The following is a 14,457-nucleotide window of genomic DNA, read 5'->3' on the forward strand; positions in this document are numbered from 1 at the left end:
CTGCCGGGGGTGGTGCTATGGATGAATATGGATTACCATCTTGGGACCTTACGCAATTCTTCTGCAGACTGGGGAATCTGTATCTCACTATAGAAACCCAAGTTCATATCCCCACTCAGCCTTGAAGCCTACCCAGTGACACTGAGCCAGTTACTCTGCCTCAGGCAAACCCACCTTAGGGCTATTACAATAAATTGGGGGGGGGGGGGAGAGACTTAACCATTTATGCCATTTTAAGCTCTTGGAATAAAGTGGAACGTGACTTTTATTACTTAACTTTTACTTTTGGTCCCATGGCAACTCTCCCAAACCTCCCCTTGCTAGCTAGTTACTTATTTCATTTGTATCCCACTTTTTTCTCCAAGGAGCTCAAGGCAGGATACTTGGTAGCTCAAGGCACTATCCTCCCCCTCCTCATCTAATCCCCACAACAACCCTGTGAGGTAGGTTAGGCTAAGAGGCAGTAGCTGGCCCATGGTCACCCAGTGAGCTTCATGGCCAAGTGGGGATTTGAACCCTGGTCTCTCATGTCCCAGGCTGCCACTCTAACCACTGCAGTGGCTCACAGTGGCAGCAAATTTCTATTTAGAATTTCCTGTCTTGAAGCAGAGGCTCTTAACCACCATATTACCACTGCAAACCTAACTCAGTAAAATGAGAACTGAAGAGCCACCTTAGCATAATAGAAATAGGCTTATGAATTAGAGCATGATGGAAGAAAACATACTCCCTATCACATTCCAACACCGATTTATATTATTCTGCTTTTTTAAAAAAAGAAAGAAAGAAGAAGTAGTACCGGTAATTACAGAACTTATCCCACAAGTATGAAGCACGCAGTTTTGTAACCAGATCTGCATATTCTCCATCCTACACTGAATAGGATGCTGTCAAGGTGACACTGTGCTGTGCAATTGCTTTTCTTTAAAAAAAAAACTTTAAAAAAAAGCTGGTTTAATGATTAATCCTGCTTCAGCTTTTATAAAAGGGTTTCTAATCACCTTGCGTATTACACTACAGCTTTTTTTTAAAAAAGAGGTATTTAAAATTTGAAGAAGGGATACTAAAACAGGGAAGAAACCGTTTTGCCCAATTATCTCTACATTGTGCACACCAAACACACTCCAATAGGATATTTCACACTAGAATCTAGTGACTAGTTATGGACTAGTCTCATCTCATTGTGTCCAACCAGACATTACGAGCATGCATGGCTAGCACCAGCCTACATTTCCTCAATAACATGTAGTACCGTCATAGTCAACCTTAACACACCTGGAGTGAATCTTTAACCCTAAACTATACTGCATGGCACAATGACAAGGCCATATTGCACCACAAGCGAGTTCTTGCTACAAGGGCAGGGCATGTCCTTTTTTGCCTGCAACGTTTCCCCAAGAATTTGGATCATCTTATATTGAAGTGGGCATGAAGAAAGGCCAACAACTGTGCACTTCAGAACTCTGCAGACTCCAGCAAGATGTGTTTAAACCTCCCCCCACCTCCATAGATACTGATGGGTATCTACTGTGCCTAGATACTGCACACCCAATGATAAACCACTTCCATCCTTTGACTGTGAACTGATGCAACTTAACCACGATCAAAGGGTTGGTTTTAATTAGAGAAACTTAGTGTTGGTCTGGTCTTCTAACAGCTGTTGCTGCGGGTCCTTCAGCTTGGTGGGAAGAGCTACTTTATAGTACAGGCTCAATGGTGGGCTCATCTGCTTTGCATGCAGGTGGTCACGGGTTCAATCCCTAGGGTCTCCTGGTACATCCTCATCCTTCAGCACATGTCCAGCTTGCAACTTAACCCACCTTTAAAAGGTATTGGGAAGTAGTAGCAGCTGCTGCTATGACCTGAGGGATGTGGAATGTGATCCTTTTTGTAGACTATGGTGGTGAAGGTAGGTGTGGGTGGGTGGGTGGGTGGATTTCATCTACCAGTGTCACAATGGCTGCTGTAAACACCTTGCAAACCAACCTGGAATTGACTCAGACAGTTATCATCTCTATCTTATTCTCTATCTCAGGTTCCTTGGGAGCAACATATCACCATCAGAACCACAATGAACTCAAGACAGCTTTGGCCAGTTTTTGCCCCCAGTTGCAAACCACTGCGTTAACATTGGCTAACATGAGGTCAAGTCTTGCGTTTGGAAACAGGTTCTGGCAAGTATTACATCCTCTCCATGCTGATTTCCTGGGTGAAGTTTGTTCTGTTATTTGTCATGAACCCTCACAAGCTTATCACATCGTGAATCACTCACCACCTGTCCATCTGGTTTACTGTAAAAGCTACAAATTCTTTAAAAGGACACATTTCACACTGAAGGGTTCTTGTTAGTACCCTCGGAGAAAGCAATTGCTATAAGAGGAAGCTTAAACCTAGTTCTTCCTGCATAGATGAAATGTGTACGAAATAGATTGTGAATCACATGAAGTTTGTACAACTACAATTCCAAAATGAACACATGTGTAATCTACATATGCAAAGATGTGGTTTGCCTGCACAAACTCAAATGAGGCAGTTCATCTCAGAACACTGAGAACCTGCACCACTTTTATTGACTGTACAGGTTGCATGGACTGATGAAACCATATGTTAAGCCTAGAAAAGAGGAGACTGAGAGGAGATATGGTAGCCATCTTCAAATATCTCAAGGGCTGTCACATGAAAGGGAGGGTAGGACTCGAACCAATGGCTTCAAGTTACAAGAAAGGAGATTCCCACTAAACATCAGGAAGAACTTTCTGACAGCAAGAGCTGTTTGACAGTGCAACAGACTCCCCCGGGAGATTGTGGACTCTCCTTCCTTGGAGGATTTAAGCAGAGATCAGATGGCCATCTATCATGCATGTTTTAGTTGAGATTCCTGCATTTCAGGGGATTTGACTAGAGGACCCTTGTGGCCTCTTCTAACTCTACAATTCTATGATCCAAACAGGCTCCTAATGAAGATTTCTTGGAACAGAGCAAATGATGAACTCTGAAAAACCCCAGCAGTACTTAGCTAATTGAGAACCACTGTTCTAGAAGGTTTGTTGAATGGGGACAAGTACAAATAGAAATCTGCATGGAACACAGGTTGCCACTTCATGCACCCGATGAAGTGGACTGTAGTCCTCCAATGCTTATGGCATAGTAAGTCTGTTAGTCTTTAAAGGTGATACAAGACTCTCAGTCGGTAAAAGCATGAGACTCTTAATCATGCATTTCTGCATTGCAAGGGGTTGGACTAGATGACCCTCGTAGTCCCTTCCAATTCTATGATTCTTCGATTCTTGTTGTTTCCAGTGGGTGACAGCCTTATAAATCAATGCCAGCAGTGGAGAGAGAAAAATTGTCAAACTTGAAATAGCTCTTGGAAATCATTTCTATTCAGGAAAGAAAGACTTGTTTTCAGCAATAAGAACTATGGTCTTGAAAGGCTAGGAGCACATTTTGTTCAGACAATCAGCAGCCTCCATGAAACGCTGTTCTTTATTCTGAAAATGAACACTTTGGCTGCAGTTGGCTAATTTCCCACCTTCTCTTAACAAAAGCATTACAAAAAAATAATAAATTAAAAACCCTTTCTCCGCTGTAGTTTAGAGACACGCTCAATATCTGTAGGCTTACGAAACACAGAGACTGCAACACCAAAAGGAAATGAAGTTTAAAAAGGGAAATGAACAGTGCCATATTGAACAGATTACAGCACAGATTGGTCAACAGATGCAGCCCGTCAGAACAGTCACTCCCTTTCACTCCTAGAAAAACCAAATGTAAACAGAGAGCAAGAGGGCATATCAATTGTGAATTATGGAATATGCTTCACGGTGACCATTCGGGGTTTTCCCGCCCTCCCCTGCTGCCAATAATGGGAAGCACCTGTACCTCAGGGTTGCCGCTGAAATGGTAACGATGAGCTGCTCATCTGTTAATGCATCTGCTAATGCATTTGCAAAGCCCCATTGCTTAATAAACGACAGTTTCCTGAAGGTTCTGGACATCAACCCAGAGGCAAGAAGAAGCGATTCACTAACACCCAAAAGTAATGCCAGGATTTTCATGGATATAGCATAATGTAGGATGCTGCCTTAATGCAGGTGAGGCTGGTTGCCTTTCTTGCCTAATATTGCCAGAAACTCTCTAGTCTAATCTCAGGACTTTCTTATCATTTGCCACCAGGCTCTTTTAAAAAACTGGCGATGCCAATGATTGAACCTGAGACCAAGTGCAAGCAAAGGAAGTCATAGTGTCCCTCCCCTCACCCATGATTTATTGACAGTCCAGGAAACAATTTAACCACAGGAAACAATGCTGAGATGTGCCTCTGAGTGTGTGCAGAGTGCATATCTCTTAAATAACCACTGGCATCTTCTGCACCACTGAGATTAAGGGTTTTCAGCTACAACATCTCTGCGTTGTATTCAACATTATATGTACTTGGTGAAGACCTAATTCAACCACAGATCTATTAATTTCAGTAGGTCAAGCAGAATTTAGTTGGATTCAACCCTCACCCTCTGTATATGATCAATGTCTGTACTAATAATCAGAGTAGGATTCCCTATCCCTACTGCATACGACTGTACTGTTAAGTTTTGACCAGTTAAAAAGAAGTGCTGCCATGCAAAACATTTGAAGGCATAAATCTAAAAAGAAGACTTCATGCTTTTTTCTTCAAAGTTATTTATGCAAACATTTGATCAATCGACTAAATCTTTGTTTAAATAAAGCACTCTGAAATAAGGGACGTTTACATATACAATTGACCCAGAGGAGAGATTGAACAGGGAGATGCCAGGATTGAAGACTGCCTGAAACCTGCCCCATATCTTCCCAACAGAGCTTCTGCTGTACCCACCATACATTTAAAGTGCACACCCACACCCTGGGAACTGTAGTTTGTTAAGGGTCCTGGTCATTGTAGCTCTGTAATGATTAAACTACAGTTCCCAGGATTCTTTGGTGGTTGCTCATTAGAGAGGAAGAACACTCTGGATATGCTCAGAGGCAAAGAAACATCATAAGTGCTATAAATTTTTAATCAGTTGGTTTGACTGAAAACTTCTTTTTAAAGTCAATTAAAAAGAGACTTTGTTAACACATTATTTAGAGAGACATTATTTTTCAATGTGAATTATAAGAAGAGTCAGTGCCATCTTAGGAGAGGTGGTTCTGCTTTCATTCTCACGCAGGAGAGAATGCCTCAAATGCACCACGGAAAAACCAACCAAGAATGTTCTTTTTCCCCCTTACGGAAGGACCAGGGCCGTTCTTCTGCTCCTATGCAAGAGCATGCAGATTTCATCAAACAAGTTCTTAAACTCAACCAACAACCTTAATGTTTATTTGATTTGAGCAATTACCATAATAGCATCAGATAATGGCCAAGATTCAGAATTTAGTATGGAGACAAATTTCATCGCAATCTTAATGTTCAGCTTGCTGGCTGTAAGCTCCATTGAAGACACAGGGATCCTTTCTTCTGAGTGTTGCATAGGACTCTACTGGGTGTTATACATTTGTGTGTGTGTGTGTAAATATATATAAACACATAGACATGCATATATGTCTCTGTGTGTATTTCATAACACAAACAATCTCAACACGTCCGAAACGTTTTGAAAGGATGCCCCTCATCTTCCACAGTTCACAAAAGAAAAGAAAAATCTCCCCAGCTACATTCCATCAGCTGCCAAGCAGATCCACCTGGGCTACTAAAAGATGCAAGGATCAAAGCCTTCCTCCCCTACTCTTCAGAGTTTTGTGAGGAGACGTGGACAAAGCGAGGGCTAGAGGTGTCTGCAGATCGTGCATGCTCAGAGGCACACTTGTTTTCTGTCTTCAGATCCTTGACTTAAAAAAAGGAGATAGGGGAAGAGGAAGGGACAACGCTACCTTTCCCAAAGCCCCTTATTCTTTTGCCCTGGAAGCCCCAACCAGCCAATTAGCGCAGCGCAACCTCTTTTTCTTCCCCGAGCGCAAGAACACCCACCAAACAAGCGACCTGGCCAGATATCTGGGGGGTCCTGCGGAGGAGGAAGGTCTGCGCGTAAAAGTTGGGAGGGGGCGTCGGCGCGTGCGCAAAGCCCTCACCCCCCCCCCGCCTTTTTGACGCTGTGAGAGTTAAGGGCACTTGTCCGAAGCGTCTGAGGTACCGGGCCCCCCGCGCCCAGGGCGCACGGAGCCAACAGCCCCTAAACTCACCTCTGCCGCCGCTTATCCGGCCAAGGCTTCGTCGCTGTCCTCGGCTTGGGGTTTTGCCTGCGTGCGTAGGTGGGTGTGCGAGAAAGAGAGGAGAGCCCAAGCCGAAGGGGTGAGTCAAAAGCGGAAAGGCGCTGCCTGCCCGACGTGCGGGTGCCGCCCCTGCCCTCTAGCGGCGTCGGCTCCCCCGGCGGCGCGGCCACTCTCCCGCCTCGCCAAGCACGACTGCAGCGGGGCCAGAGCGGAGGGAAGGCGCGCTTCGCCTGCCTCCGTGGTGGGAAGCGAGGCAGGTGCTTCAGAGGCGGGGCCTGGGGAAACCCCGCCTCTAGTTGCGCGTTGCGCGCCTGGCGATTGGCAGCCCGTTCCTTCCCCTTTCTATAAGCCCACGTGGAGCTGCAGAATGAGGTGGGGGAGCACGAGGGTCGGGGCGCAGCGGGTCTCTAGAGAGCTTGGAAATGTAGAGTTTAAGCATGGGCGTAGCCAGGGAGGGGCAGCTGCCCCCAATTAAAAAATCTATAAAAATACATAGCAGACTGACGGTCTGACCCCCACCTAACAAAAATCCTGTCTACGCCCATCGTTGGAAGGGACCCCAAGGCACCTCTACTCCAAACCCCTGCAGCAGAGAAATCACAAGGAAAGAATCCCTGATCGATGGCCACCCAACCTCTGTTTTTTTTATAAAAAAAACCTCCCATTAAGGATAGTCCACCACTTTCTGAGGTAGTCCCTTGCATTGTCCAACAGCTCTTGCCTTCAGAAAGTTCTTCCTAATGTTTATTCAGAATCTCCTTCATTGTACCCGGAATGCATTGGTTTGAGCAGCAGAAAACAAGCTTGTTCCATCTTCCATGAAACAGCCCTTCAGGTATTTCAAGACAGGTATCCTATCCTATCACTTCGCTGCCTTCTCCAGGCTAAACATACCCAACTTCCTCAACCTTTCCTCACAAGGCTTGGTTTCCAGACCTTTGATCATCTTAGTCACCCTCCTCTGCATCTGTCCTAGCATGTCATTTGAGGTTAAGCCTAGATCATACTGGTACTCAGCACCTGCAGTGCATTGCCTAAGATCATCTCTGGCCAATTTATATGAAATTGTAGTCCAAAACATCTGAAGGGCACCCTGTTGGTGAAACCTCCTCTAAATAATCTTGTCCAACCCTGCAAAACATATAATTATTACTTATTTAAGTCCAGGCCTTACAGGCCTTTTGTGACTTGGTTTCGTTTCCTCTGAAAATGCATCCAAGTAGAAACACCCAGCTGCTCATATCATCCCCAGGTTAACCTCGTCCCACTGAATGCTGGTGTCTATTTAACAAATAATCCTTTTATCTGCTGGCCTTCACAACCTGATTGAGCTCTTATTTCTGTAGCAGACATTCATTCCCATGCCCAGAAAAGGATAACCAGTCATGATCAGCTTCATTTTAAAAAAACAAAAAACCCCAAAACAGAAAAACACCCAACCAATATCTTGCTCTGAAATTTTCTTGCTCTAGTCTAGATATCGATAGAGCCCAGCTCTCTGGAGAGCCTGGTCATAGGCCTCCCTTATCTCTCAAGCCAGAACTCTTCTGTGTGGCAGGAGAGGTAGGCAGGGATGACTTATTGAGCGTCCTATTTCAAGGAGGGGTGGCAAGGTGAAACCATTTGCTTCAGGCAGGGGAGATGGCTTCAGGCCCCTTCTGTTGCACCACCACCAGCCCCTAGCACACCACCGATACAGTGCTGTTACCCTCTCCACTGCTGCTGTATTGTGGCAGCAGTGCAGGCACAACCACAGGTGAGGATACAGTTGCTGTGACAGGGTTGGCACAGGCACAACAGAATGGGCAGGGAGGGGGCAAGGACACTGATATGTGGCGGCGGCGGCGGGGGACATTGGAGCATTTTGCCTACAATGACAAAACATCTCGAGCCAGCCCTGACCCTGGTCTCCTAGATTAGGCCACATCCACACCATATATTTAAAGTACAGTTGTACCTCAGGTTAAGAACTTAATTCATTCTGGAGGTCCGTTCTTAACCTGAAACTGTTCCTAACCTGAAACTGTTCTTAACCTAAAGCACCACTTTAGCTAATGGGGCCTCCTGCTGCCGCCACGCCGCCAGAGCACGATTTCTGTTCTCATCCTGAAGCAAAGTTCTTAACCCAAGGTACCATTTCTGGGTTAGCGGAGTCTGTAACCTGAAGCGTATGTAACCTGAGGTACCACTGTACAGTGATACCACTTTAAATGCTCGTGGCTTTCCCCAAAGAATTCTGGGAGCTGTAGTTTATTAAGAGTGCTGAGGGCTGCTTGGAGACCCCCTTTCCCCTTCAAAGAGTTCAATCCACAGAGTAGTTTAATAACCAGTCCCTCTTCCCAGGGAACTCTGGAACTGGTAGCTCTGGGGGCTAGGAATAGGGTCTCTTAGCAATTCTCAGCATCCATAACAAACTTTAGCACCCAGGATAATTTGACAGAAGCCATGACTGTTCAAAGAGATATCATACTGCTGCGCTAAATGTTTGGTGTGATCGTGACCTTAGAATGACACCCACTGGACATGTGGCAGTCAGATGGGTTGCCGGATACCGGTGACACATCATCTTCTCTAGAGTGCCTTCTGAATTTGATTAATACAAGCAGGAATACAAACAACATTCATCAGCTGTTCTCCAAGCAAAAAGACAAAAACTGCCTTTGAGCCCCACTGTTCCTGCCTGAGGTGCCCTTTATTAGGAAGGCAGGTGGTATTGATAGCCACACATAAGACAAGTCCTGCTGTGTCAGACCAAAGGTCTATTTAGTCTGGCCTGCAGCTTCCCACAGTGCCTAACCAGATTCCTCCAGAAACCCACAAGCAGTTTGAAGGTAACAGCAGTGCCTGTGTTGTCACTCCCTGGCAACTGGTGTTCAGAGTTCCAGTGCCTCTGGAACTCAGTTATGTTCAACTTTTCACAGGCAATAGTTTTGATAGATCTATCCTTCATGGATTTGTCTGTTTCCCCCTATAATGCCAACTAAGCTAGTGTCCATCGTCACCCCCTCTTATGACTCTGACCTTTTGCCAACTTCCGTCTGTGTTTGGGCAAGGCATAGGCAGCTTAGCGGCCATTCCTTTTGCCCAGAGAACCCTAGGAAGCTATTGTAGTTTTGTGAAGGGTGGACAGGATCCTCTTGATTTCCAAAAACTGGGCATGGTCACCCATGCTCTGGCAGTGTATGTGCATGCACAAACAGGCATTGGTTTTTAAAAAACAATCAATCAAGAGACAGCAGTTCTACATTGGGAAGGCAAGAGGTACCAATAAAAATTGGATCAAGCCCCCTCCCTCCTTTCCCAGATAAGATTAGCAACAGCGACTTCTGACAGTCTTTGACTACATACAACCTCCACTTCCAGACCACGCCTTTCATTTTCAGGAGACCAGCTCACTGCAGTATTCCCAAGTCTACCCATTTAACAGAGCAGAGAGGATCAGAGATGCGAGATCAGAGCAAATTGGAGTGCTCATGAAACTGCTCCGCTGTTTCCCAAGTGCTGGTGGAGAGCAGATCAAAGCACTAATTCCTGCTTCCAGAGTGCTTGGAGAGCATCCCCCTTCTGGTGATCTAGCTAAGAAATCTGTAGGAACCCTGGGAGCTGCTTTTTTCTGAGTCAGACCCTTGGTCCATTAAGCTCAGTAATGTCCACCCTGTTGGAGGCAGTATGCCTCTGAACACCAGCTGTTGAGAATCACAGCTAAGTGTAAAGCGCTATTTTAATATAGTACACCTGAAAAGTTGCTTACCTTCTCGTCTCCCTTTGCTGGGGATGATGTTATCCAGTTAAGGGCAACCAAAATGATCAGGGGGATGGAGCAACCCCCCCCCCCCCAGTGAAGAAAGGTCATAGCATTTGGGCCTTTTTAGTTTATTTAAATGCAAGTATTAATAAGTATATTTGAGTGTTATAAGAGCAGTATTTTAAAAAAAACCTATTGTTAGGTGTACTTCTTTTCTCCAATAAATTCCTGGGGTGACGTTCTTATGTGGATCTGATGACCTTCGGCAGTAGCTCTTCAAGGTTTCTCATAGGGCAAGAAATGTAACCTATCTGAACATGCCAATAATTGAATCTAGGACCTTTCGCATTCAGAGCAGATGCTGTACCACTGAGCTATCTGGCTTCTGGGCAGCCACAGCAGACAATAAGCTTTTGGCAAGAGTGCTGCATACATACAGCTGGTGCTGTGTTTTTGTTTTTAAATTCACCAGCACAGAGGCAGAAACTGCTGGGGGCCAAAAAAATAAAAAAAATACTTTGGGGACCAGACTTCACTCACAGGTCAGCCATTTGCCGCTCCTGCTCCAGTGGTCTTGAATCACACAGCTCTGTAATTCTGTGCTTCCATGCACTTCTCAAACTACAGTTCCCAGGATTCACTGGGTGAAACAATGACAAAGGAACACGAAGCACCGAAAGGGTTGCGATATATAGTGTTCACGGAGGGCATGCATGCATGCAAAAACAAGAAAATGACAAAGAAAGGTGGAGACACGAGAAACTATGGTTCTTATCTTCACACTGGGTTTTTCTGGTGCAGTTTCCCAGTGCAATTACCGTGATAAAGACATGGCTGTGTAGCAACAAAGCACTTATTCATATGAAGCTTGTTTAGATTAGTGAAAAAGAAAAAAGCAATTTAAGCACAAAGTGTCACTCTTTTACTAAGAACAAAAAAACACCTGCTTATATTCTGACTGCGAGGGAGGAAGGAAGGAAGAAATCCAGGAAGTTACCCCTGCCCCCAAAAAAACCATTAGCAGTCCCCCCCCCCAAGAAGCTTGAACTGGGCTAAATTAGATTACAAAGCACAGGAAATTGGGGTGGGGTGGTGAATACTGAGAGGCTGTTAGGGTCGCAAGTGGAGTTCGTGCAGAATAGGTAGACTACATTTACCACAAATAAAATTCTTAGAACCAAAGGACACTGAGTGGGAGGGTTTTTTTTTAGAAACTTATGTTTTCTACCCAAATAACGAAAGCTGCATTCACTAAGGAGTTAATTTTATTTTCCGAATGGTTAATTTCCACATTATATTTGAGCTTTCAAATAATGTAAAAGCCACTTCTGGATTTGGGATTCAAGATGACCTTAACAGATTGGAGAGCTAGGCAGAAACGAAGAAAATGAATTTCAGTAGGGACAAACCCAAGGTTCTGCACTTAGGCAGAAAGAACCAGCTGCACAAATATAAGATGGGGGACACCTGGACTGCCCATAGTGCAAGTGAAAAGGATCCACACCTTAACATGAGTCAACAGTGTGATGCAGCGGGGTGGGGGAAAGTTAATGCTATTCTAGGCTGCATCAACAGAAGTATAGTGTCTCAATCAAGGCAAGTAATAGTCCTGCTCTACTCTGCCTCGGTCAGACCACTCCTGGAATACTGTGTCCAGTTCTGGGCACCACAGTTTAAGGACGGTATTGACAAGTTGCAGTGTCTACAGAGGAGGGCAACCAAGACGATTGAGGGTCTGGAAACTGAGCTTTATGAGGAACGTTTGGGTATGCTTAGCCTAGTAAAGTGGAGACTGAGAGGAGATATGATAGCCCCTTCAAATATCTAAAGGGCTGTCACATGGAGGATGGAGTAAGCTTGCATTCTCCTCCAGAGGCTAGAACCCAAACCAATGGATTCAAGTTGCAAGAAAGGAAATTCTGACTAAACGTTCTGAAGAACTTTCAGACAGTAAGAGCTATTCAACAGTAGAATGGATTCCCATGAGAGGAGGTAGACTCTCCTTGTTTGGAGATTTTTGAACAGAGCTTGGATGATAATCTGTCTTGGACGCATTAGTTGAGATTCCCGCATTGCAAGGGGTTGGACTAGGTGACCCTCAGGGTCTCTGCCAACATGTTGGAACCTTTCCTTATAGGTGAATTGCTCCACCCCCTTGATCCTTTCGAATGCTCTTTTCTGAACCTTTTCCAGCTGTACAGTATTCTTTTGGGGCAAGGTGACCAGAACAGCAAACCATTTTATACTAAGCTAAAAACTTACTACATGCCTCAGATTCTCGCTTTTACATCCCTTATTGTCTGCTTGCAGTTTTGCAAATGCCTTCGTCCTTTTAATTTGAATGAGACACCCATTTTCTGAAGGAAGCCTTGCTTCCAACAGCTTTTCTCCTCTCGGCTTGTTATCCACACCTGCATTGTTTCGGCCCTGGTGGCCCACAGAAGATAGCAAAAAATGCTACCATGTATGCATATTACTGTATGTTGATTCTTTTGTATGGATTTTAATTGCAAGCTGTTTTGGAGGCTAATCTAGGATGGATGAGATGTGTAAAACAGGGGCAGGGAACCTGCAGCCCTCCAGATGTTGCTGGACTACAGCTTCCATCATCTGTGGGCATTAGCTGTAAGTGCTGGCGCTGATGCGAGTCAAAGTCCAACAGCAGATGGAGGGCCACAGGCTCCCCACTACAGGGAACGTAAAATAAATACTTGATTCAGAAGGCAATACAGTGGTACCTCGGGTTAAGTACTTAATTCGTTCCGGAGGTCCGTTCTTAACCTGAAACTGTTCTTAACCTGAAGCACCACTTTAGCTAATGGGGCCTCCTGCTGCTACCACGCCGCCGGAGCACAATTTCTGTTCTCATCCTGAAGCAAAGTTCTTAACCCGAGGTACTATTTCTGGGTTAGCGGAGTCTGTACCCTGAAGTGTATGTAACCTGAAGTGTCTGTAACCTGAGGTACCACTGTATACAGGCGCAGCATCCTGAGCCAGAGCAAGTAACTAAAAGCATGAACTGATGTCGCACTTGTTCTGCTTACACACACAGACTCCCCCCCCCCAATCTAAGTAGTAGCAGCAGGGGAAGTGCCCAATGCAGAGGCAAAACAGCTACCTTCTGTTCATGCCAGGTGAAGCGAATTTCCCAAAACTTCTGTTAATCATGGTATGCATGATGAGTGTAAAGCAGGGGACCTGCTCCTAGAAAGAGGGACATATCTCTTTAACCAGAAACACCTCCATGGCTCACTGCAGTCACTTAGATATGGACATTTACATAACCATGTGTTGAGACTGTTACCATCCCTATAGTATAACGTCTCAGTTCCTTGTGAGAATGACAACCCTCAGAGAATATTTCCATCTGGAGTAATGTGCCCAGTTCTCACCCCGGCCCCCGGTTTAATGAATGTGTGCGGGGGACGGGGACGGACCAAGATGATCAAGGGTCTAGAAACCAAGCCTTATGAAGGATGGGTTGAGGGCAGTGTTAGAAACTGAGATATGAAAGCTAGGAGCTAAATGGCACCTTAAACCTAGGTTATGGGCGCAACAACGGAATGTCTAGGCACGCTTTTTAAATAACAAGAATGCAAGGCTGAAAACGAACTGCAGCTAAAATCTTATATTCATTTTTCACATGGTCTAATCCTTCCCCTGCTCAGCCCCCTAATATTATTAAGAGGGTCTCTTCTCCAGTCTTCAGAGTGTAGCTGGAAGTGGGGAGGCAGAAAAAGGTCCTCCTTTCCTTCCACTCTGCAGTTTTAATCTGAAATCTTAGGTGCAGAACTGCGCCCAGAGCTCAGAAGCTGCTTCCGCTAATGAAATTCCCTGTCACAAAATGCACCTAGAACAATGCGAGTTTTGAACACTGGTTGAGGGAACTGGGTATATGCAGCCTGGAGGAGAGAAGGTTAAGAGGGGGCATGATAGCGATCTTCAAATATCTAAAGCCTATTTTCTACTGCTCCAGAGGGTAGGACCAGTGTGGTGTAGTGGTTAAGAGCGGTAGTCACGTAATCTGGGGAACCGGGTTCGCGTCTCCGCTCCTCCACATGCAGCTGCTGGGTGACTTTGGGCCAGTCACACTTCTCTGAAGTCTCTCAGCCTCACTCACCTCACAGAGTGTTTGTTGTGGGGGAGGAAGGGAAAGGAGAATGTTAGCCGCTTTGAGACTCCTTAAAGGGAGTGAAAGGCGGGATATCAAATCCAAACTCTTCTTCTTCTAGGACCTGAACCAATGGATTCAGATTACAAGATAGGAGATTCTGATTAAAATTAAGAATGACTTTCTGACATCAAAAGCTGCTCAATGGTGAATGGACTACCTCTGAAGGTGGTGGCCTCTCCACTGGAGATTTAACGGAGGTTGGATAGTCATCTGTCAGGAATTACTTAACTGTGATCCCTGCATTACAGAGGATTGGACTAGATGAGCCTTGGGGTGTCTCCCAACTCCTATAAATCTATTATAAACT

At 45.2% G+C, this 14,457-nt stretch overlaps 1 protein-coding gene across 4 annotated transcripts in view; it reads right to left on the reverse strand.

Annotated features, from left to right (window-relative positions):
- Nucleotides 1-6,452, reverse strand: part of ADCY7 (adenylate cyclase 7) — an 82,675-nt gene extending 76,223 nt beyond the window's left edge. For 2 of the 4 annotated variants that reach the window (XM_081201130.1, XM_081201129.1), the window contains exon 1: nucleotides 6,202-6,445. The gene's annotated coding sequence lies outside the window, so the exon portion shown is untranslated. Of the gene's footprint in view, nucleotides 1-6,201 lie in introns of all 4 variants that reach the window. The other 2 variants (XM_081201128.1, XM_081201131.1) reach the window with 2 other exon arrangements.
- Nucleotides 6,453-14,457: the final 8,005 nt, after the last annotated feature.

This window comes from Podarcis bocagei (genome assembly GCF_964188305.1).
Source record: "Podarcis bocagei genome assembly, chromosome: 7".
Classification (NCBI taxonomy): Eukaryota; Metazoa; Chordata; class Lepidosauria; order Squamata; family Lacertidae; genus Podarcis; species Podarcis bocagei.